The sequence below is a fragment of the Strix aluco genome, chromosome 2, assembly GCF_031877795.1.
Source record: "Strix aluco isolate bStrAlu1 chromosome 2, bStrAlu1.hap1, whole genome shotgun sequence".
Lineage (NCBI taxonomy): Eukaryota > Metazoa > Chordata > Aves > Strigiformes > Strigidae > Strix > Strix aluco.
The window spans coordinates 103,496,270-103,522,525 of NC_133932.1; the positions used below are offsets into that span (position 1 = coordinate 103,496,270).

Below are 26,256 nucleotides of genomic sequence, written 5' to 3' on the forward strand. Positions count from 1 at the left end.
CTCAATTTCATATTTCTTCTACCATTTGAGGAGTATTGCTTCCAAATCACAAATTCATCCTGTCGAGCTCAGTAAACATGAAGGGAGTAATTTTTATTTACACAGAAGTCTCACACTTCCAGATGCATAGTTAAAAACAGGGAAAAGAGGCATCACCGTAGACAAGGACTGCTCCTGGGACTCAATACCTAAGTGCTTGAAGAATCAGTTAGTCACTAGGATTTTCAGATACTCACCTTCAAAATTGCTTTTAACAGTTAGGCCATCTTGCTTAAGGGCAAACAAATTCAGATTCAGGTCTGATGATACAGGTCTTTTAAACGTACTTTGGTAATGCTTCCTTGTGGAATCAAATCTGAAGACAGCCTTATATACATGTGTTGATTTAGAGGCATATGAAAAATTCACATTACTCCATAGTGTGCCTCTGATCAGAAATAGAGGCTCACTGCTCACAAAAGGATGATGTGAACTCTATTCTACATCTGAGACAAGAGAGGACCCTTCTTCACTGGGTACATCTTCCTTAGCTTTAGGCTTGCAAAGAGCCAGATGTTCACATCTGATCAGACCACCTGAGGGTTCTTCTACTAGTTAAGAAAATAAACAGGTGGTTTTGAGGCATGTTTCTTTTAGAATTTAGATACCTTCTCCTTCAAGGTGAAGTAGATAGAGCCACAGAGATGCTTCTACCTCCCATCAACTAGATGGGAACATCTAGACAGTCGCAACTGATCAGATGAAAATCTGTTTCCGGATAGAGTTGGGCGTAGGCCTAATTGTTGTCAGGAAATAACGATATTATTTTTGCTCTTAATGTTCTCAGCATTAGTCTGGGCTGGTTGAACTGCTTTGCAAAATCTTTCAGTGTTGTTCACGGGGGATGTCCCTGGGGATGATTCCTTTGAGACAAACACTCCAGTTAGATGCTAGACAGGAAATCTGAAGTCTCTATTTTAGGAATCAATTTATCTGGATACAGAAGGTATAACACATCATAGATCCCTCAGTAGGAATCACTCAACATGTTGAATGCTCCTTGGAGCTCACTGGGAAAGTCAAAGAGGCCTACAAAAAAAAAAAAAAAAAAGGCATTTTTATCTTACCATTAAAAATAACTTTCATGCAACGTAAAGCAAAAGTGCATCTTTAGTTCCATCATCAAATAGAAAGACATTGCAAACTCACAGGACTTGACAAAACTGCATGTCATTTAAACAAGTGTGACACCTTGATAACACAGATTATGTATGTGTGTGTATTATATGTATGTGTATTATGTATGTGGGACAAGAGATTATGCGGTCATGTGCCTTCATTCCTATGGAAAGCCCATCAGCATTTGCAGAATCCAAGCTGCATATGCAAAGGAATTAGTTTGTTCTGCCTCAAGGCAGAAAAGGAAACTGTCCAAAGAGCTCACACCAGGCAGGCAGACTAATACAGCTGCAGTATGGGGGGTGAGGACTGTTTTCATCCATCTCCCAAGTCCCATCCCAGGAAATACTTTCACTCTGAGTGATAGATACTCACTTGAAATTTGTCATGCATTTGTTGACACCAGTGACAACAATGTCAGAGCTGTTTAAAATGTGGTCTCACAAAGACACGTCCCATGGGCAAAACTATCCAGAATGAACTGGTGGAACATACTGGTCAAGAAATAGAGGTGAACTGGTGATGCAGTCTGAGGAGGAGGGATGTTTGTACATGTAATAGTAAGTAGTAACAAAAATGTGAAGAAAAAAACCATTCGTGGCCTGCATGCTTCAATTGATCACACAATGTTCCATCAGAAAGTTGTCCAGACGCATGCCACTAAGCTATACACCTAAGTGCGTTATGGTTCTGTCCAATATCAGGTGCTTAACCCTGGCATATAAGGGAGATCTGTTCAGAGCTCCAGCACTTCCAAAATGCTTGCCTGCTGCTGTGAACAGTGCCACAAGACATCTTTCTGATAGATCTCTTCAGCTAGCCAAGGCAATGCATCTAGCTTGCATCTCTTCAGTGATGCTCTAGGAGTGGCACCTTTTTAAAGCAATGTGCCAACAAAAGCAGGTCTCTGCACAATTTTGGAAGGAAAACAGCCTCAGCCCGGAGGATCTTAAACCCTACATCCTTGGAGGGCATCCCAGGCACTATGGACTGCCCAGCGGTAAGAACTGAGCACAAGGGATTGACCTCCCTAATTGTTGAAGCTGCACCACTGGATGGGTAAGAATGCAAGTCTTCAGACCAGAAGGATAACAACCAATGAAAAGCCTGGGTGCATAACCTGAGTAAAACAGTGCTTTTCATCCCTCTACTTCCTTTCTTGCCAGCCACCACCACCATCTTGTCTGATGCTCAGTCTCAGAGCTTCCACTGCAGTTTTGCTGCATGTTCAAGCAGCAGCTGTCACATCTTCACCTGTGCCTCCCCCATGACTGTGAAATGATGCCCATAAACTTTAGCAAGACCTCTTTGCAGTTCATCTTCAAGATCCCCTCAAGCTTACCTCATTGCCCCTTTGTACTTCCCACTTGACTTTATCCACCTCTTTTCTCCTTTTTAGATAGAGAAATGTTTGGGGGAGGGCTGTCTCTCTGCTCTGTGTGTGTATTGCAGACAGTATGTGTGAATCCAAGTCCCTGAGCAGAGCTCCCAGGAGGGGAGCATTTGATGAATCAGTAGATATAAAATTGTCATTCTGGACACTATGGAAACATCAAGTTCATCCATATCTGTTGAACACTCTGAAATGAAAAGAAGGTTGGCACACAACCAAAGATGCAGATCTTTCAAAAATTAATGTTACCATCTCTCTTGTCTTCAAAGTAGTTTTGCATGAAATGGGGAGGATCAGCAACAGACTCCACATAATTTTGCTTGGGGCCAGTTTACAAAAAAAAAAAAAAAAAGGTGAAGCATCACAAAGCCAAGTGAGTCAGAGTAAAGACAAATCATTCCTGTGGTGAGTAGCTCCTTGCAGAATCAAAATTCATTTGGAAGCATCTTAGCATTGAGTTTTCAGGGCCCCATGTTGACAAATGAGACTACCATCAGCAAACCCAGGGCAGGAGTTTTATAAATGTTCGCTGTTCCTTCTGTTTATTGAAGCTTTGCTCATGCATCTAAATGACAGAACTAGAACTTGCTTGCCATTTTAGGACACTGCTGCCTGCATTTCAAAAAATACTTCTACAGTGACCTTGATCAATCAGTTTTCCACCACTCAGTGCTTTTATCTAATGATAAGTATCGTGGAGAAAATGTAATGGTACTGAATCAGTGACAAAATTACCACTGCCTTGCAGTGAGTTAGGATTTCTTCACGGGCCTCTGCTAAAATCACCAGGGAAAGGTAGTACTGGCAAACAAAAGGGACTATGACTAATTCAGTGTGACCCAATCTTTTGTTTACCTGTGACAACATGTTGCACTGTTGCTACTTTTCCTGTGTCAATAGTTACTGGAAAACCCTCCTTTTCCAGCTTTCTTACCTGAAAAACATATTAACACATAAGGGAATACTTCAATGACGCATGTACAAAATGTACTAAATGGATAGTAAATGCAATTGGGTGTTTTGAAATAAATTTGGCATGTCAAATATTTTTAACTGATTAATTTTTTTCCCCTGGTGTAATGAGTTAGGTGTTATACAATTCATCACTTTCCATGATTCACTGAGCTTATATAATACCTATTTGCATAGCACTGCTTATTTGAATACCAGTTCCACCCCTGCAACAAAACCTGCAAATTTCAAAAATATTTGTTGTCACACTCATTTTTTATCAAATTCATCTGATGTAAGTAGGACTGTATGAAGACAGGCAGCCTAATAGAAATATTTATGAGAACTAGTGATCACAAAATAATAGTTTAAGGTGTGTTGAATTTTAATTTTGCCAAATCTTACAGTAGGTGAAGATATACAGCTGAGACTACTTCAAAATTTTTAAACCCAGCCACCTTCTTCACCAAGAAGAAAGTATGAAATTTATTTCTTCTGCTTTCCCTGCCAAAAAACCTGAAAGTCTTTTTCAAACATTTTTTAATTAAAATAGTGTCTTTTACATTTTAAGTTAAATCATAGCAGAGTCAGTGTTTCCTTTAAATTTGGATTCTAATATATAGTTCATAAACAAAAAATATAGAATTCCTGTTATATTTTTAAATCTCAGTGCAAAATTAATAGTGAAGCCACTGAAGGGCCTCTGTTATACCAGAAGTTGAGATGATGGACTTGGACATGCTTTTATTAGAGGTCTTCAGCAGTTTCTCTGCCATGTTCAGAAGAGGCAGGGAACAACTGCAATTATCTTCTCACACCTCTCTAGTGCAGGTGTGGTCCAGAGGGCAAATCATGGAGGCCTCAAACAGAAAGCCAGTGCCTTTAGCTGCCACTGATTGACTTCTGCTAATCTATATGGTATGTGCAACTGAAAGCCCAGACAGACTATTACCCTGGAAGAGATGCATAGTTTCTGAGTCTTGAGTGTATATCTCTGTCCAGCACTGACTCCCAGCCTTCAGGTACACCAGGCCATTTGAAGTTATCCTGGAGATCTCTACTTCTAAACATCTTTTGCATCTTCCTAATCCAGTGTTAAAATTGTGGAGAGAACTGGAAAAGCCCCCTGCAGAATTTGGACAATTCTGTCTAAATCAGGACAGTGCTAGAGATGTCCTACAGAATCTCACACAACTCAGACTCTGCTCCTTGGCAGGGAGCCCCTGCACACCACTTTCCAAGGATGAATAGGCCGTATCTCCCAATGTAAGAATCCTCGCTCTGGCCAAATTTGCTGAGAACTCTAAACTATGTCTGTACTACCAAACTAAAAAGGAACAGGAAGCACTCTTGACCCCACAGTCAAGGATGAAATTCACTCTGCTTTGGATTAGCCTTTTGCAATCAGTCTTGCAGAGAACTGGCTGGAGCAATCTGAGACAGAGACAGGGAGTAAGCTAATAAATGTGGATAACTGAGATTCACTTCCTTAATTTGTCCTCAAGCACTATTTTTTAAATTGATTTAGACTCACTTCTAAAAGTTGTTCTTGTTCTTTCATCAAGCAAACATGGAAAAAGGACAAGCATCTTACCTAAATTAATTTCAGGGTCAAGTTGTATTCCCACTCATTCAATTTGAATGAGCACATCAGAAGAACATGTGTTTTTTCATATGTAGGACCATGTTCAGAAGTGTTTTGAGGCACTCACAGATCAGGGCTAGACCTCAAGTGTGAGATTAGCAGAATCTGCCTCCTTGCAGGTCCCGCTGGGGTCATGGCTTGTAATATGTGCTGAGATGTCCAGAGCTGTCAAAGCTTAAGCAACTCCACAGATGCTCACCAGCAAAAATTTGCACAATACCAGATTTAGTCAGAGGAAGAAACGATCTAAATTGCAGATGTGACTGCATGTGTACCCTCTGTGAGTCTGTCCCTATGCTTTCACATTGCAAGTACTGTAACCTTCTTCCTGCTCTGCCTATTAAGATCCCTAATTATATTAAAGCCTATCATCACTTATTCATGAAAGCATCTCTTTAGCACATCCAAAGTGACTGATCCCCAAGGTTAGAGTTACGATGACAGAGAGGGACGTGTGTGTTTTCACAGAAGCACTCTTTAAATGAGTTTTCTTCTGTAACTTTTTTAGCAAGCAAGGTCAGTACTATTGGTCTTGTTCAGCTGGAACTCCTTAGCACTAGAAAATTAGATTGTGTAATCTATATACTTTGCCACCTGATCTCCAACCTGAGTACGCTACCGAGCTCCAATGATTTTCTTTAATAAGGTAGAAATGTATATAACAGTTTTAAATATGCAGGGTAACATTTTCCTCTGTCTATAATTATGTAAATCGTTATATAGTTGTCTCTGCTTGACAGAAGTAATAACATCTTATAGAGACCCTGTTAAAACTCACTGAAATCATCTACACAGATGGATATGATTTTATAGAAAATAAAACACGGACACATTAATTAGTTACAAACCACCACTACCATCTCCTAACAAGTTATGTGACACGGGCTAAGGCGTGTACTGTATAATGATATAACTTTGTTTTGTTTGCAGTACATAACTGAAACACTCTCAAACAGTTAATAAGATCAAATGTAACAAGAAGAGTCACAAGCTGTTATTATTTTTCAAGATGTATGAGAAGTACCATATATATTTCACATATACTCTTAATTTTAAAACAAGCAGTACTGTATCCATCCTTTAGCATTTTCTGGAATGTTTCTTTTTCTCCCTTCCTTTCCCTGCTTCCTTTTCACTCATCAACAGTGGTGGAGCTTGTCAATTCATTCCCATTTTGCACCCTTCCTCAACTGCTCAACTGATGGTTATTTATCCAGGATTTAAGCACAGTCCCCTATTCAGGCACTGTATATAGCTGGGGCTACTTATACTTTCCAAGAGAAACACACTACCAGAGGATGCATTTTTGATACCTCTACTTCTATGTGTATGTTTTGAGGGTTCTTTAAGATATGCAGGAAGCATCCCAAGCTCCCACGCACACAGTATATTCATTTTTAAAAAAAAAAAAAAAAAGTCATAACTCTCTTTTAAAAAATCAACTTCATTTTAATTTAGTAGCAACATTTTAGAAGGAATTTCATTGACATAAACATTTTTCTAAACACTGTTTTTAAAAAAAAAAGCATTTAGAATTTTGAAATAGGTCCCATGAGTCCCATTTAGAGCTCACATGAGGTGTGAGTTGGTACCTCACACCTTTTAACTCTAGCTTCATTTTTTCTATGAGACAATTCATGGTCCATCACAAGCTTTAGAAAAGTCCTAAAGCAGTCCCCTGATGTCAGTGTGAAGGAAGAAGAGACCTGCAATGGCCCCTTCCTGGCAATGGAAGAAACAGCATCTTGCAAGGAGCAGGGACACTTGCTGAAGACATAAAAACTAACCACAGGAAAACCTTCCCCTTTTCATTATACACTCAGTAGTTATATTTCCCTCTTTAGTCTTTTTAGACTTGTTGACCACCTTTTCCCATTAGGGGAGAGTACACTCAGGGGTTTCTGGAAAAAAGAGCAACTGGCCTATGGTTCAGACCTTCCTGTGGCTCCATGTCCTATCTGTTCACTCTCTCACCTGGAGAGGCCATAAAGAGGAGGCGTAGCTTCTTCTTCATTATGGCCTTCAACTTGTTTCTGTTACGAGAAGATAAATTCACAGATTCTCTCACCCTATCCCTTTGCCACCTGTCTCCTTTACCCATCATAAATTTGCACAAGCTTTATTCGTTACCATACAATCCTACACATTTTAGAGACCTGCTTATTTCTCTACTTTTCCCCTTCTTTCCCATTTCAAGTTCCCTTTTCTTGCACATACCTCCTCTAGCCCATCCCTAGCCAGACTAGTGCAATCTAAGGGCACTTCATTTCACAGCTGCCTCCAAGAGAAGAACTATTTAAATGAATATGACATGCCTATCCATGCAACAAACATTCACACAAGCACAAATACACATCAAGCACGTAAATGTCCTCAAAATGCATGCAAATAATTTGTACATTGACTGAATTTTACCTGCACAGTTTTCACAGCCATTCAGCAAGTTCCAGGCTGTGAGGAAATCTGCACGCTTGGAAGGAGGGATGTGCTCCTTGTACACCCAACAATTCAATGGGAAACGTGAGCAGAGGATAGAGGTAGGTCACTAATGTCTGGGGACAGGCTGTTTCTGAGGATGAGATGCAAGAAATCTCTGCAAAAGGAGAAAGTCTGCACAGCAGGTGCTTGTTTTGCTCTCCATACCACGTAACAGACTGAATATTCAATGAATGAGAGTCTTGAACCTGAATCTCCTTGATCCCTAAATTAACCTGGCAACTGAATCAGCTTCTCTGGTCTACTAAAATAAGCTAACTATTTTTACAGTTTTTAGGAACACTTTCCCTGGGGAAACAAGGAAGATAAATGCGTATGTAACACACCTATATTAAAAAAAAATAAAAATGTACAGATATTTATCTCCAAATTACCTAGTAGCCTCGTTGTCCAGTCACACAGCTGGGATGTGAAAAACACACACACAGACAAAAAAGTCACTGTGGAAAGAAAAGAGTTCTGTTTGGTTTTTAAGGCACAAAATTTCATGGGACAGGAAAATCACTTCTCACAAAGATGTATTAAAGCTGCCCTTTGTGAAGTAAAGAAAAATCCCAGAGGTCAAGTAGAAGAGAATATGCCTCTAGCTTCAAGAAAAAACCTACACACTTAATGGAGATCTATTGGAGGACACAGGAGTCTGCTTCAGAGAGACAAAGGGTATAAAGAAAGAGCAGTCTTTATAATGAGAAGCCTCTGTTCATTCTCCGAGTGTCAGGGACTTTACCATTGACGTGCTATTCCTCTTCCTTCCCTGGCTCATTCAGGCCAACTCCATTGTGCTGCTGTTCACAGCTTTAATAGCTGTCTGCTTTGGACATCATTAAAAGTGTCGTGGCTTGAGGCTGATCTGTTTATTAATGACAGAAATCCATAAACAAATAAGTTCTATTTTGCCTGGAGCCTTGCTGTGTCTTAAAAAGGCATCAGAGGACTATTTCTGCTTTAAGTTTCTGATTGAGCCGAGTTCCATTAAGTCACAGGAAAATATAACTTGCACATTGCAGTGGTTATTCAGTGGTTAATGGGTTCCCCACTGCTCATGAAAAGTCTTTCTATAAGTGCCCTCTTCACTATAAAACTTACATAGCTCCAAAGCCACTGATGCAGCCAGCTGGAGTAACAAGCTCCCGAAAAGTGGCAGATTTAAAGCAAGAAATAGTATGTGGTTTGCTAGAGGCAAGTTATTTTAATATAATGCAGAAATGACAGCTCTCTATGTTTAATCATGACACTTCTGATTTTCTCCTCAGCACTTGAATTTCACACGATTTAGGGATTTGGGTAGATGCTATTTTATATTCCCCCTCCCAGCTGTTGAGGGTACCTGCCAGGTTCATGTTGGGAGCCATATTGGTAAGTTTCCTAGCTATTTTAAACAAAAAACTAAATAATTGCATGCATCAGAGACAGGCCTCAAAGAGCAGCTGATACATGTTTTCAAGGACATTTGACTGCTCTAGCATTTTCAGCATGGTTAAGACACATCGGTTGCACATTGTCATCCTTGCCTATCCAATATATGATTTTAATTCTTTAAAATATTTCTGTGATGCCCCTCAAATATAAGCACATCTATTTATCTAACAGCTGCTAAGAGTAAAGGGACATAAGAGTCTAGGGCTTCTGTTCTTGAGTTTCCCAAGTTTTATACTGCTAATCACTGGACTTCATCATGATCTGATATGCCAGGTATAATATGTGAGCACCATGGCTTGCACACGAGTGTATGTATGTTTGTGGATCTCTGGATGAAGCACCTGTAGGGTCATTAAAAAATTCCCCTACATTTGGGTGGCTAATCAGAAAGAAAACAAAATGCGTTTAAAAAAATTTAAAAAATTAGTGTAAGTTCTTCCTCCTGTGGCCCTTAGAACTGAGTTTGGGTAAGTGAGAGTATCTCACTTTACTGCTTTCTGTGTTGTTTTGTCTCAGCTAGACCAGCTGAATAGACCAAGAGCTCTAATTAACGTAGAATAAAACACTATGATACTTTAAAATCTCACATGAATACATCTTAAAACCCCAAATTCATGACTTCATGTCTTTGAGCCAGATCAGTAAGCAATCCACTCAAGCCAGAATGGTGGTAGTCTGCTTCTCGTACGCAGACACCTGGTGTCCGTGGACCAGTTCTCAGCAGGGACCAATTATCCAGTATGACATGACCACTTATCTTCTTGATCGATCATGCTCCAAGACAAGGACATTTCTTATTTCCTTTTAGGTTGAGTCTATCAATTCTTTGAGATGTAGCACTTCCAGACAAGTCATGAAGCATTCTGTTCTCAGCAAGTCCAACCTCCAGACTCCTATGTGTACTGTCCACCTGCATCTCTGGTTTCAAGGGAGCCAGTCCCTTATTTATGTATCAGTTCAGAACTCTATTTAACCAAGTCTTACACTTTTCCTCAGAAGCATCATCACAAAATCTTTGCTGATTCTTCCTCTCACCTCCCTCATAAAAAATGAATGTCAGATCATTCCGGTGCTTTCCCTCTACATCCAATGCCAAAAGAGAAAAACAATGACCAAGAAGCCCTGCATGTTGCAAAGGTGGGGTCCATATTGCCTATCCTTAGACTCTTGCAGTACAGACCTGTTTATCTGAGCCTGTCACTCTGGCTTTTCTTGCTCGACAATTACAAAAAATCTTTGTTTACAGGACAAGATCCATCTGATACATTTTTGCTATCAACTTCAAGATGAGATGCACTTTGTATTTCTCTCCATTGTTTTTAAAGGCCACAGAGGCTGACTAGCTCCAGTACCAACATGTACATTGTAGAAGTCTACAGTTGGTTAGACAAATCCCAAACTGGGTGATCAGAACATCCAGGGTCAAATGTGGGGCTTGAAATGGAAGTACAATCCTGGGAACACAATGAATTGACTGTCAGGAGAACAGGAGAGAATGGAAGGTTTGAACAAAGTGGCTATCTGGGTATGTGATTCCCAGTCACAGTGTGGGGCAGTGGATAAGGACAGAAACAGCATGACTGGGAGAAGTGAATGTGAGTGTGAGAGAGCAAGTAAACTCAAATTTGAAGCTGGAAATTCACCTTTGTCCAGAAATTTAGAAGACTGGATGACATTCTTTCTCTCAGGACAAAAAAAAAGAAATCAGAATACAAGAATATAATAGAATGCAAGAAAATACAATGAGAAGACTTTTATCTTAATGAATTCTTGTGAATTTTGAAGTCTGACTTGCAAATTATTCTTTTTAATTTTTGAGGCTGGTAATACTGACATCTCTAATAGCAAACTCATTCAGTTTAAACAAAGCAATATATTATTGGCAATTGAGAAACAGGAAGGAAAAATAAAACTAAAGGCAAACAAAAATAAAAGAAAATTAAGTCCACATGCTGAGAAGGAAGCTATGCAAAACATTGTTTGCCTGTCACTGAGCTCAGATTGCAAAATAACAATGAGAAAGGCCTAAACTCTCTCTGCTCCTGGCCCTCTGTGTTCCATGATATAACAGAGAAAGCTGTCCACATCTCATCATGGGACTCAACAAATTTGACACATGATCATGTAAACTTGTAAGCTTATACCTTCAGTTCCAGCTCAGATGAAATATTCTCTTGCACTGGTGCCCTAAAATGGAACAAGTACACAGATTACCATTTCCAGTCACCATGGCCTTTTTTTAGCACAATTCAGGCTTGTATATTTGGTGCCAAATCCATTCTAAGCAATAGAATAGGAGGGAGACTAGACTGCAGTTGTGAGACTTACTGATTTGTCTCTCATCTCCTCTTGCTGTTCTAAAACCTAACATCAAGGAAAACAACGTTTTTCCATTCAGCCCTGAATTCTGTCCTCTTAAAACTAAGCTGCCTGACTACTCTTTGACCTGCTCCTGCATGAGAATAACAGCAATTAAATCTGAATACCATGGGTAAATATCTAGTCATCATGTGAATGTAATTTTCAAATTAACACCCAGTAGAAGACCAGCCTCCAAAAAGCTTTCATACTGTGAACAAGAAAAAGATGTTTAGTTGTCAGACCCTAAATAATCAAACACCATCGACCTTAATGTCAATAATGCTTTTTTATTTATTACTTAATCTGATTCCTTTCCAGCCAAATAGGCTGACACAGAAAGTGTCTATTCACTTATGCTACTGAAGGTTAACATTGCACATAGGACTCATTTCATCTGACTTTGGCTATCTAAAAGTCTGGCAAGTAGTCTCAGATAGCTACCTAAGTTTCATCAGCTGAGGATCTGGAAGATTCATCTAATTTGGCTTCAATATTTACGTAATGATCTCTTGAAGAATGTCTCCTCCCTCAAGAGGGAACATGAGTGACTAGCCAAAATTAAGCTAATCATAAGGTGGCTAATGTTACCTGAGATTAATCCCTCTATATTTAAGATAATTTTCCCACTACCTATCAAATTGTCTCATATCCAGTTTTTCCCTTCAAACATAGGGCAGCACTGGGCATTTTTAAAGCAAGTCAAGGTTATGCAGTTGGTTATACTTCGCTAGTAAATAAAAAATTAAATAACCTGGACTTTACCACAAGTCTCTAGCTGTAGATATCTATGATCTTTCATTCATATCCTTTAATCATCTTATTCATGGCAGTTACAGTGTGGATAGCCTCTGTTCTCAGCCAGTTCTAGTGACACACGCTGGTTGGAGCTGTGGTCTAAGTGGTAGCTGATGAACGTGGGACACCACTTACTATTGATAAAGCACAAAGTAAGTCCCAGACCAAAGCTGATACTTCTTCAGAATGTTTCCTGATACTTGCAACGCAGTTAGAAAAATTAGCCTGGTAGTTTTCTCTACTCACACCACACACAGAGATTGCTATCCAGTTGGTTTGTTGATAAATACCAAGATCTTGATGTAGTTGCCTGAACATAGGAACTGGTGTCATTGAGATGCCTTAGCATATCCACAGCATCCAGACTGAGCTGCCAGGTATGACACAGAACTTGTAGGACATCCTCTGTCATCAATACAGGAAGCTAGATGACACACAGGACATACAATAACATATTAAATGGCACTAGGCACCCATATTTCAACAACTGAATTGATCATCAGGAGTTGGATTTCATTCAAGATCATCACACTTAAATGTAGCATGTAAATGTGAGACGTGTCTAAGTTTCCATTAGAGGCAATGGAAAAGTACTCAGTATCCAGTGGGGCCCAGAAAACTGGCATCTCACCCCAATGTAGAAGGTGGAATTCAGTCAACCCTACCTTTAAAAGGTATTCATCCCTTTCTGAAGTCCCATGAGGATGTTTGTTAGGGTGCTTTTGTGCATATAAAAATTTTCTCTCAGCCTCTGGAAAGCCTGAAATGTTTAGGAGGTCCAAAACCCTGCAGCCTGTACAGTACTACAACAGCAGTACGGCTGCAACTGTTAAAGTGTGCAGAGCATGAAAAGGTGATTTTCAAGTACAAATGTTTTAATTGAGTGCAACCGGGAGTAGCTCTTATTTAAAGATAGTGCAGTCCAGCCTCACCAACCACAGAATGTTGAAATAGAGATGTCCTGAGGTCCCTCCCAAGGTGAATAATTCTGTGATGCTGTGCTTTCATGACATTGGCAAATTCTGAGCTCTTGGCCCAAGACCAAAGTCAACACCACACTCTGGAAAAAACTGTGTCTTTAACAGCTCTCCCTTTTTGATTCTGTGTCTACGAGTGGAATGAATGCTTCAAAATTCATCTACTTGTCAATACAGAGAGAGACATTAAGAATTACTAAACCTTCCAAAAGTCGGAATCTGTATTTAAAACTCTCTTTCAAGTCCATGACCAACCGCATTCATGTTCACTGTACTGCAGCTCAGTATGCAACCAGTAGACTACCTCACCAAATGAACAATTGTGAGAGGTAATAACACATTTGAAGCTTCCACACACTTCCAAGAGAAAGTTATTTAGCACAGTTGTCACCGTAATTTTGATGCATTAGGAAAAGTCATTGTTCAATGGAACTCAGACTCTTGCCTTCACCTATGGAGAAAGATGGCCTGCTGCCAATTTCTGTCTGCTGCCTGTTGAATGATGCAGAAACACTGGCTGACTCACAATCTTTTTTTTACCTTGCCTTTTCTTCTTTATTTAGGTAAATGAATTCTTTAATTGTTCCTTTCATTTGAAAATAAAGATAAAAAGGAAACTAACAAAGGTTCTCTACATGGCTAACTTTGTAAGAAAGCACTGAGGCACATTCGTGGATTGCTTTAAATGAATTCATATATTCTGGCTGTGCTTTACTCAACTAGGCATGGATTAATGCTATTTTATTCATACACTGTAGTGTCTCCCTGGAATTCTGAAACATTATTTAAATGTATATTGCTAAGTAGATGAGGTTTGTAAGTTTTCAGCTAAAGCTGTGTAATACACATTAATTATGCAATTACTGTCTTGGGTCTGAATTTATATAGGCAATCAATTTACTTAGCTCTTTCTGCACCATTATTGACCAATACACCACAGATGTACATTATACATGCATGTAAAATACTATTATAGATACATTAAAGGCAGAGCTTGCACCATTTCCTATTCTGCTTGCATAACACTTCCTAATATTAAAACTTACTTTATTCAACTTGAAAAATTTTGTTTAGAATATTCTCTACTGTCTTAGCATCAAATATTCCAGAAAATCTGACCAAAAAAAAAATAGGCTTAGAATAAAAACAGGGGAAAAGGTTGGTTTTTTGTAGTCCCAGGACAGACCTAGTCTTCTAACAATAGTCACTAGGATGCTATTTTAATCCTAGTTTATATCCAAGATATGGAGATTTCTCTAGCTTTCCATCTCAAGCCATACCCCTTTAAATGTGCACAATCTCAATGCTATGACAAAAGTACACAAAGACCTCAACAATAGCCGGTGTTCCTCAATGCGTTACAAAACCCAACTCTCTGCCCTGCGGTCTGACACAGTGGTATTTCTTACTTCTGCTTTGTGCTGCATGAAAACACTGGGATGTGTTCTCCCTCAAGTAACCCTACACACAAGTCATGTCCCATAGTACCTTGCATTCCAAACAAAAATCTGATCAACCTACTCCCAAGACCACTAACTCTGAGGCTAGACCATATCTCTCTTATCCCCTTTTATCAAACACTAAATGCTTATTTTTTAATTATTATTAAATGTTTAAATGCTTATTTTTTCATTTGAATTAGAAGCATCTTACTGAGTGGTGTGATATGTGGATTCAATTTCTTCCTAGCAGAGGAGCCACTGAACTCACTGACATCCAGTGCTCATCCTGTGCTTTCAGCTAAGATGTGTCAGTTAGGCAACCCAGGAACACCACGGGATTAAGCTCTGGCCAGAAGCAAAAGGAAGGGATAAGAAAAACTCATTAGCCCTATCAAGACTGCAATACTTCCAAGCAGTCCTTTTCACTTGCTGATGTCCAACACTGAGATGCCTTTGTAGCTTAGGCTCTTCTAAGTCAGAAAGCACCTGAAAAAGTGAAGTTCTAAAGGGAGACACCTCAACTCAACCAACATCTCACTGTAGGTGCAAAGGTACCTTTTGAATTCAGGTCTAGTTCCATATTTGGACTGAACTCAAAAATCCACAGTGTTTGGGCCTTTTGTATCTACTGATCTTTGGCATTTCTGTACCTGTTTGAGAAAACATCTGAAAGGTGAAAAGCCACAGACATCAGGAAGAGGATGAGTTACAGTGCAGAGAATGAATTGCAGATAAAGGACATTTTGTTTTGTTTCAGACTATTCTGGGTAGTATGCGATGAGGACACAGAAAACAGGTTTTTCAAGACTCAAAAAGCTTCTTCACTTTGTATTATTTACCTGTCAAACATAGGGTAAAAGTTACCAGTGTTACAGAAACCATTTTTGAGATTGTGGTAACATCTGAAAATGAGAGCTAAATGCACATATCCTCACCCTACACACCCACATGAAAGCTATGTCTAAGTGGACATGCTTTTGAGAAATTGAAGCTGGGCTCTGTCCTGGTGTAGGTTCAAGCATCACTAATTTATGTCCTATCACACAATAAGACTATCCAAATTGCAAGAAACATTCTGGGATCTACAATTTACTTTGGCTTTCCTGTTTTTCTTTAAAACAAAAGGATCCAAATGCATACAGGGTAAGCTCTGGGGAGCACCACTGTGAGCCCTGGTTTCATTTGCCAAGACATTTGCTTTTTGCAAACCCTTTCACTCTTTTTGAAACACAGATTGTGAGCAGTGTGAGTACTCTGACTCTTTGTTTGCCCTCGTTTGTAAAGGTGCCATGAAAAAAAAAAAAAAGAGACAGAAAAAGAGGTCAGGATTCCCCTGACTGAATGTATCTGTGTGCTGTGTGTATTAAAGCTAGCCATTTGGGCTCCCTAAAATAATCAGTCATGGAAAACAGGCACTGCTAGAGCGTGAATTATCTTTTTCAAAGTACGTCTCATCTCAAGGAGGCATCTAAAACTGGTCAGATGACCCTCTCGTGTGACTAGAAAGGGAGCCTACAGTGACTAGTTTAAAATATATCAACACAGCAGAGACCTGGGTATGGTTCAGTTCACTCTAGGAACTTGATCCAGTTCCCCGAACGTTGGCATCTGAGGCCAGTTTAGAGGCCCTAGGGTATCACAGGTATCTACACGGAGCTGGCAGACAAGACACAGGAAGTACATGAGAACCATGCCCTGCTGAAGTGGCAGCTGGAAACCAAACAGGGTACCTAACCTACCTGAAGTAGCATTACACACCTGTGTGCAGGCAAGTGACTCAACGCAGGAGTCCTCCACCTAGGTATCTACAAGTATGATAGGTGTATAAGCTTCTGTTAAATATCTAGTTAACAGACCTATAGCCATAAAGTCAAATGTCTGCAATTAGTATAGTCAAAAGGACTTGTTATCCTAGAGAAGACCATTTCTCACTGATGCTGCTTGGGATGGGAATGTCCTGAGAGTATTGTGTGCCTAGTCCTGCAATCTACAGTCCTGCTTCCTTCCCACTTTGGTACCTTCCTTTCAGAGACATGGGCATATCAACAGGAACCAGCAGAGTTCTGGAAAACCTGGTATAGAAAAGGTGGGAGGACAGCTCATTCAAAAGGGTGGAGAAAGGGCATGGCAGTACTGGTAGAATAGCAGTTTTGCACAGACATGGTGTCACGACCCAGCCTGGGAGCGCAGAGAGTTGTTAACGGTTCTGTGATCCCTTCGGGTTAAACAGCTTAAACTTCAGAAAGGATAATAAGCAATGTAGTTACTTATAAATCTATAAGAAAGAAAAGAAAGGGAGAAAAGAAAAAGAAAGGAGGGAGAGTCAAAGAAATCCAGATCACCACTCCAGGTTCCAGCATTGTCTCAGGTCCGGTAATCTTGGGTGGTGGGTGCACACACAGGGAAGTTTTCTGTCGCCTTTTAAGTTTATCTTATCAGCTGATTAGCATACTAGACAAAGAGAGGCAGGTATTCCATGAACTCATTTCCATGAGAGACAGGCAAAAGGTGGAGCATGGGTTCTGTGTGTGCATTGGGGGGGGAATGGGGTACATTAACCCTTTTGTTCTATTGAGTCGGCAGTCGCGATCTCACCCCACCACCTTTACCTTTTTCTTAGTTTTTGTTTCTTGGGCAATTATCCAGTCATTAGCTCCATCTGGTGTCAGTTGTTTATCCTTCTTATCAATCTTTTAGCTCTTCTTTGAGGCTATAGTTGTAAATTAAAGTGTAGGCCTTAACCCGAACATATGGTTTTACTCAGTCTATGTGTCCTCCCTTTGAGGCTTATCTAAGGAATTTGGCTATACAACTGTAAGGGAGCAGAGCCATGCACCCTGAAATACACCCTGTGCTTCCCTAGGCAGATAATTCATTCCTTAGACTAATCACAAAGGCCACAATTTGTCCTTGAGGTTTTCTGTGTCAATGAATGTTTGAGGCATTAATTCCTTCAGTTCCTTACACATGGCTACAGGGATTGAATTTCATGTGAATAAAACATGATCTACAGATGAACTGGTTTAGGACTGAAGTCCTGGATGCTTTTGCAGAACACTGGCAGGGGCCTGGATTCCAGGTCTGACACCAACCTAAGTACTCCCAGAGGGCCAGAGTCATAGAATCATAGAATCTTTCACGTTGGAAGGGATCCATAAGGATCATCCTCACAGGACTACCTAAAATTAAACCGTATGACTAAGAGCATTGTCCAGATGCTCCTTGAACTCTGACAGGCTTGGTGCCATGAGTCCTAGCTCTGGCTTTAAATTTTAACTGACCAAATGACCCTGGGGGTAGGGGTTGGGGCATGGGGGCATTGAGTAAGCCTTTTTAAGGAACTTTTTAGAGTTCAGTAATGAGAGAAGGGAAGAGAAACAGAGAAAAAGAGAAGGAATATATATGCAACTAAAATTCATGTTTTCGCCATTCTGTTGTGGTCAGATTTCTTCTCTATTTTATTAAAAGTAGAAAGGGACCAGACAAGGATATCTGAAAACTAACAACTTCCATGAAATGCTAGTATAATTTGCTTCATATTAGGATGACAATCAGTGTCTGAATACCTAAGAATCATTAAAAACAAAGAAATTCTCTGCTGGGGAAGATCTTTGCCTCCTATTCAGCACATGGCATAATGAGAATCTTGGTCACAGAGCCACACTTCCTAAAACTAGATTACTTATAAAATCCATTGCTCCCTCAGGTAAAGAAAATTTTAAAGCTTTTCAAATGGCAGAATTAGCAAAGCTATTTGGTAGTGTTTCTCCTCCTAGGAGACTTCTCTTCTCAGCTGTTGCTTCAGCCTGGCAGCCCAGATGAAAGAACAGCCTAGGACAGAACAAATGAGGGACTCTGCAGGCGGGGGTAAAAAGATCATTTTCACACCATTCACAAGAATTGGATCCCTCCACTGCACAGGGAGCTAAAATTAGCCTTCTCTACAGGCCCTCGACTTTTCAAGCATTTCTAACATCTCACATACTAGAATCGTGCTTTACGGAGCCGCAAGAACCACCCTTACTGAAATTTTACTTGCATTTCTGAAGAAAGAAGTAGAAGGCTGTTACAATGCTATCTTTTCGTCTGCTTTTTTTTTTCACTAGCACCTTGAAGAAGTTCCCTCACAGCAAGGTAAAGCTTTGATTTGTCTCTCCCTCCCTGCTTCTCATTGTCCTGACTCACTGTCTCTCCACACAAGTGAGATATCAAAAAATCATGAAGATTTGTTGGAGTAAGTTGCGATCAAACAATCGCATTTCAGATCTTGGCAAAGATGAACTGAATACCCCATTCAAAGAGACATTTGCCCAGTCTTAAAAGAGCCTTAATGAGAAGATCTATTAATCAACAGTTAACGAACATTATCATAAATATTTTTGACAAAACGGTATGCATGAAGGTTCATCTGTTCTAGCAGCAGAAGCAAAATCAGATTAAAATCTTAATTAAAATATGAAGAAGAGGCTTGTCATGATCTTCAACACAGTGGAAGATTGCTTTTTTGAAAATCAAGCTCTCTCTTGCTGTCACGTTACACTATGTTGTTAATGAGCCCTTTCATTTCTCCATGCATAGCAATATATTTAATCTTAGCTGCATATTTTAAATGATTGATGTTCCCCTAATTACATTTTATGATATATTGTGCTGTGCCACCTCTAATGAGTAGCAAACATGGCATTACCTCACTAGTACTCAACCACAGAAATCAATAACTGACATTTATTCAATGAACTGCAAATTGTGATTCACTAGCTTCTCTTTGTGTTGAGTAAATTCAAACTGTAATTAATTTTCATGCACATCACAAATAGAGAGTGCGTGTATGGGCTAACTTTAAAAGTGATTTTCTCCTTCTCTGGCTAATTACAACACAGCAAAACCTCTCAAGCCATCATTCAAAGGGCTGAGAAAAATCAATGGCTTGACAGAAGCCATCTCCTTAGATGGGTAGAGCACAGTCATTGTTTACACTTTCGAGAATACTTCAGAGCCATTTCCTAAGACATGAGGTTGTTCCTGTCTTCATGAATGAATGTGGCATCATTCACAAATAATCTTATCTACATACATTTACTTGTGCACCTACCACGAAACAAATATCCTACTGTAAGAAATATATAACTGCCTTTTTGGCTCAGTCCTCAACAGCAAGTGCTCCAGCCACACCGCCTAAGTTGAAGAAGGCAAAGGCAGAGACTAGGAGAATGAAGAACAACCCACTGTAGGAGAATATCAGGTTCAAGACCATCTAAGGAACCTGAAGGTGCACAAGTCCATGACATTTGATGAGATGCATCCACAGGTCCTGACGGAACTGGTGAATGAAGTGGCTAAGCCACTATCCATCATATTCGAGAAGTCGTGGCAGTCACATGAAGTTCCCAATGACTGAGAAAAAGGAAACATAACACTCATTTTTAAAAAAGGAAGACCTGGGGAACTACAGGGCCATCAGTCTCACCTCTGTGCCCAGAAAGATCAGAGTTTCCTCCTGGAAATTGTGCTAGGGCACCTGGAAAATAAGGAAGTGATTGATGACAGCCAACATGGCTTCACTAAGGGCAAATTGTGCCTGACAAATCTGGTGGAGTTCTACGAGGGGGTTACAGCATTGGTGGATAAGGGAAGAGAAACTGACATCATCTACCTGGACTTGTGCAAAGCATTTGACACTGTCCCACATGACATCCTTGTCTCTAAACTGGAAAGACATGGATTTGATGGATGGACCATGCAGTGGATAAGGAATTCACTGGATGGTCGCACTCAAAGAGTTGCAATCAATGGCTCGATATCCAAGTGGAGACCAGTAACAAGTGGCGTTCCTTGGGGGTCGATACTGGGACCGGCGCTGTTTAACATCTTTGTTGGTGACATGGACATGGGATGGAGTGCACTCTCAGCAAGTTTGCTGATGACACCAAGCTGTGTGGTGAGGTCGAAGCACTGGAGGGAAGGGATGCCATTCAGAGGGACCTTGACAGGCTGGAGAGGTGGGCCCATGCAAACCTTATGAGGTTCATCAAGGCCAAGTACAAGGTCCTGCACATGGGTCAGGGCAATCCCAAGCACAAATACAGGCTGGGCAAGGAGTAGATTGAGAGCAGCCCTGAAGAGAAGGACTTGTGGGGTAGTAGCGGATGGAAAACTGACCATGAGCCAGTAATGTGTGCTCACAGCCCAGAAAGCCAACTGTATCCTGGACTGCATCAAGAGAAGTGTGACCAGCAGGTCGAGGAAGGTGATTCTCCCTCTCTCCTCCACTCTCGTGAGATGCCACCTGGAGTACTGTGTCCAGCTCTGAGGCACCCAGGAAAAGAAAGACATGGACCTGCTCAAGCAGGTCCAGAGGAGGGCCATGAAGATGATGAGGGACTGGAGAACCTCCCATATAAGGACAGGCTGAGACTGTTGGGGTTGTTCAGCCTGGAGAAGAGAAGGCTCCAGGGAGACCTTATAGTGGCCTTCCAGTACTTAAAAGGGGCCTACAGGAAAGATAGAGAGGGACTCTTTATCAGGGAGTATAGTGATAGGATGAGGGGTAACGGTTTTAAACTGAAAAAGGGTAGATTTAGAGTAGATATAAGGAAGAAATTTACTGTGAGGGTGGTGAGACACTGGAATAGGTTGCCCAGAGAAGCAGTGGATGTCCCCTCCCTGGAAGTGTTCAAGGCCAGGTTGGACGGGACTTTGAGTAACCTGGTATAGTGGAAGGTGTCCCTGCCCATGGCAGGGGTTTTGAAACTAGATGATCTTTAAGATCCCTTCCAACCCAAACCATTCTATGATTTTTATGATTTTTCAAAAGACAAACATTGTCAGGTGTCATCCAAAACTAGTTACAAGAGAGTTGACTCACTGCTATTCACAAATGATGGTTTTGTATGTAAGCAACATCAAATTTGAAAAAACTACTACTTGCCCCTTTCAAAACTCCCACCTGAGGCTTTAGTTAGCTTGTGATTTCTTTACTGAAAATGTTCACTCAAATCAGAGGACAGTACCAGGGGACTTTACAGCTAATGCTCTGTTGGCATACCAGTGCAGGGTCAGAGGTGTACAAATCAACCAAGCGTTAAAGCTGAAGGCTCTGAAATTGATTGTGGGTCACTTTAAGATCAATGCAGTCCTTTGCACTAAAGCAGAGCATCATTTCAGGGATAGTTGTATAGTTCAGGATCTAAAACTGCAGTCACCAAGAGCCTGTGTTCATCTTGGTAAACTAAAAATATCTAGGACTGATCTCAGCCACAGGCCAGCTAGTGCAAAAGGACCTGCATCCACATGGAGTTCAGCTCTCTTGCTTTCCAAAACAGGCTGATCATACGCAACGTCCCTCTTGGAAATACCCCTGGCCTATGTTAATTCCCAAACAGTGCCCAAGGACTATGTGAAAGGCCGCTACCAGGTCTGGGCAAAACTCTGCCAGTGACTACTCTGACAATACAGATGGTCAAGTGCCAAGGCCAGGAAAACACTCTGACACCACCTAATTCACCAGAAAGATGTAAGCAACATTTCTTCCTACAATGCATCACAGATTTCAGCTTTTTTTTCTAAGCAGCTCCCCTTCACCTTAAACCTCTGAGGTCAGCTTTCTGCAGCAGATACCATTTGCTGTTACACCCTTGGCAGGGTTCTGTGTGTATTACTTACGCTGGATTTATTGCGATTATCACAGAGTGAAAAGATGCAATAGAATATACTACATTAACATACCTAAATTTAGTTGTAAATTGCAACCCAACTTCAGTCTTCAATAATTACTGCCAGTGTTAACCTGGTGTCCCAAAAGATGACTGCAGGCAGATGATAGCTGATGAGAACTAATCTGACCAACTCTAACATCTTATTCACACCTAAGCTCCAGGTGCTTAGCAAAGAAGTGCTCCTAAAGCACATGCCTAAGTTCCCCACATATTCCCCAGGGACTGGCAGGTACCTTTGAAGGCCTCCAAACAGAGAGCCTGCCTGGCTGATTGAGGTGTCCAAAATTAAGCAGGCAAGACCATTCTCTAAAGTCTCTAAAGACAGCTGCCTCCTTGCATGAGGTAAAGAACTTAGGACACCTGATTTCTGAGGCAACCGAAGTGTATGTGTGAATTCAGTACCTCAGGCAGAGATTCCACTCTGCCCAAGAGACACTGAATTTGCACCTGCACTGGTTGTTGAGCTTAACTCTTCACCACCTAGTTCTGTGCAAAGCAAGAATAAAGACAATAAAAATCACGTTGAGTCAAAGAGTTCTTTCTAAACACCAAAGAGAAAAAAATATGTTTATATAAGTTTTATTTTAATCTTTATTTTAATGGTAACTTGCAAAAAGTAATAAGAATTGGATTATTTATTTTCTAATTAAACAAATAAACCTCATTTATATAATGAATTGACCATTGCTCATTTCTCAGACTTGCATCAAGTTCAGTAGTTTAAAGGAGGCTTCAGGCCTGTATCTGCAAATAAATCAGTATTTTCTTTCTCAGCCCATAGAGCAGAGAGTTATTCTTATCTCCAAGAAAGAGCCTCTTGGTTTCTCTTGGCATCCTTTGATAGAATCAAGGAAAGGAATCAAGAAAGACAAGTGGAGAGATCAAATTAATGGTGAAGTAGAGTTATCACCATGATTTTAAACTAATTGGTTTGAGTTTCTTTTCAACTTTGCCTCTATCTTTAGCTTCTTTTATAAATGTCTCAAACACAAGAATGCCTCAGGGTTGGCTCTAGAGTAATTGCCAGAACCCAACTCTAGATCTGAAAAATCACAGAATCACAGAATCATCTAGTTGGAAAGGACCTTGAAGATCATCTAGTCCAACCTTTAACCTAGCATTGGCAGTTTCCAACTACACCATATCCCTCAGCGCTATGTCGACCCGACTCTTAAACACCTCCAGGGATGGGGACTCCACCACCTCCCTGGGCAGCCCATTCCAACGCCCAACAACCCATTCTGGAAAGAAATACTTCCTAATACCCAGTCTAAACCTTCCCTGGCGCAACTTGAGGCCATTCCCTCTTGTCTTATCACTCATTACTTGGTTAAAGAGACTCATCCCCAGCTCTCTGCAACCTCCTTTCAGGTAGTTGTAGAGGGCGATGAGGTCTCCCCTCAGCCTCCTCTTCTCCAGACTAAACAACCCCAGTTCCCTCAGCCGCTCCTCGTATGACCTGTGCTCCAGACCCTTCACCAGCTTCGTTGCCCTTCTCTGGACACGCTCGAGTAATTCAATGTCCTTTTTGTAGTGAGGGGCCCAAAACTGAACACAGTAATCGAGGTGCGGCCTTACCAGTGCCGAGTACAGGGGTAAGATCACTTCCCTGTCCCTGCTGGCCACGCTATTTCTGATATGGCAGAAAATGGCAGAAGAGCAATCATCATAGACACATTTCCAGACTGTCATTGGATTTTCCACCAATATTTAAGGCAGATGGACAAAAGAGCAAAACTACCAAAACACAACTTGCATCCATGATTTATTTTTAGAGAAAAATCCACTTTGATGCAAGTTTTGACACACAAATTAAGCCACAGTAAAGCCCCTTCTTGGCCTCCTAAAATCTGGTTGAGCTGTGATAGAAGAAAATTACAGAAATGTATTTCCAAATATCCTTCAGCTTCTACAAAATATAAACCTAATATGAAGGTATGGAGTTAATTTAACCTACCCTGGGCAAATGCAGGTCTCTATCAGCCCTGAATGGTTAATCCATAGACAAGCCTGCTAATGAGTCTGCTATTCTATTGAGGTTAATGAGCCCTTGAGCATCTGGTGAAGGCACAGACACTTAGCAATTAGTGTCTTTTATTCAAACCAGCTGACAGAGTAGGCAGCAGTTGATTCCCTGCTTTTATTATATCGTTGCCATAGTACCTAGCAGGCCAACTCTGAGCCTGCATGCACTGGTTATGGTGGTTAAGAATGAGTTCCTTCACCTTTATGCAAAGTCCAATGACATGAGCTTTATGGAGTGGATTTGAACCACAAAGTCTCCTTTCAGGTCTTTATGGCTTGTATACACAGCCAACAATCTCAGAAATAGGCTCTTTCTCAAGAGAGATCAATTCAATTCAGTTCAACCATCAAAGGTCAAACAGCATAGCTAGCATATCGATACAATAGACAGTAGAAAACTATTTTCTATGCCTACTAGCGATACTAAGATATACAAAGTCACGCATAACAGATCAGTATTCCTTCCCAGCATTCACTGCTCACAGGATGTGCTGGCTCCTAGAACAAAAAGTACATATGGGAAATGCAGGATTTTAAATTGCCTTTGTGCCACTGGAGGAAGCTGTACCTGAAAAACAATTCATTTGTAAGGAAAGAGTCAGAGAAAAGGAGAAAAGTAAAGAAATACTATTATTCCCCCTTAATGGATAAAGAAAATTAGGTACAGAAGGAGGTAACCACATCATCCATTCTCAGCTACTTTAGCATCTAACTTGCATGTTCCAAATTGCCCCCTGGAGGATCCTACTTCTTGTCACTGGCTGTACATGGAAATTGCCAGCCTTACTTATTACCTTTGGTCTCTAAATTGTAGCTAAGATAAATCACCACAGCAGCCTAAAGTGAATGTTATATATATGCTTCAAACAAGCCAAGGGTTCTGTTCCAGAGTGACAGTTGCTTCCCCTGGGATGACTCTAGTAGCTCTTAATCCTAGTTATTCATCCCACCCCTCTCTCAACACATGAATGTCTCAGCTGGGACACTGCAACTGCAAATGAGGCAGCAACTGAACTGTCATACTTCACAGGCTTGTTCAAGTAAACTGGCTTCCCTTAATAAACTAGGCTGACACCTGTGACAATCAAATCTTCTTTAATATTGATATGGTGGTAGAACACATGTTATCAGCCAAGCCACATTATCCTTGCCCTGGTCTCTGTTGTACCATACAGGTTGCTAACATTCACATAACCTATCAAAGAGGGTTCATATATACACACTTAGAAGAAGACTGAAAACACTAAAAAAAAAAAAGTCCATTTAAAAGTAATCTAATTTTCACAGTGACTTAGAAAACTATGTTTAATGGGGGACATGGACCAAACTTCTGACTCTAGACAAAGATTCAGGTATACATATATTTTCCCTGAGAAGCGGACTTCAGACTGCCTTGTTGTTTGTTTGGGGAAGTTTTGGTTAGGAGCTGAATCTTAGAATTTCTGAAACTGTGTATTGCCCTACTAAGCACATGTGAAGTTAAGAGCTAGCATTTAACTCCATGGTTTTAATTCAAGAATCATCTCAATTTTCAAAAAGCAAATCTAAAGTGCATGTTTTAAGTAAGTACACACAATGTAACTAAAAGCTAAAAAAGAATATCATTTAGAAGAATATGCAGCCAAAATGTAGCTACCTCCTGGAGTGCTTTAAGCTATCCAAGTAGTGCATAAAGAGCATCTTAACTCATCCACTAAAATAACTTATTGGTCCCAGATCATTGATCATTTATTATACTTTGGATATTTTTCTCTTTTTTGGTGTTGTGAAGTGCTTGAATTATGTCTTTCTGCTGTGAAAAGCAATTCCTTATAAAATAATCCAGGAAACTACCAGAAGAAAGCATGCATTTTCAAACAGAAAATCTTTGCTCTACTCC

The 26,256-nt window shown here is 40.4% G+C and overlaps 1 long non-coding RNA gene across 1 annotated transcript; it reads right to left on the reverse strand.

The window, feature by feature from the left end:
- Nucleotides 1–769: 769 nt before the first annotated feature.
- On the reverse strand, nt 770–2,586 carry LOC141920256 (uncharacterized). The gene is made up of 2 exons (XR_012622277.1): nt 2,501–2,586; nt 770–1,068 (listed from the first exon to the last, which is right to left on the reverse strand). It is a non-coding gene; the product is annotated as an uncharacterized LOC141920256 (long non-coding RNA).
- Nucleotides 2,587–26,256: the final 23,670 nt, after the last annotated feature.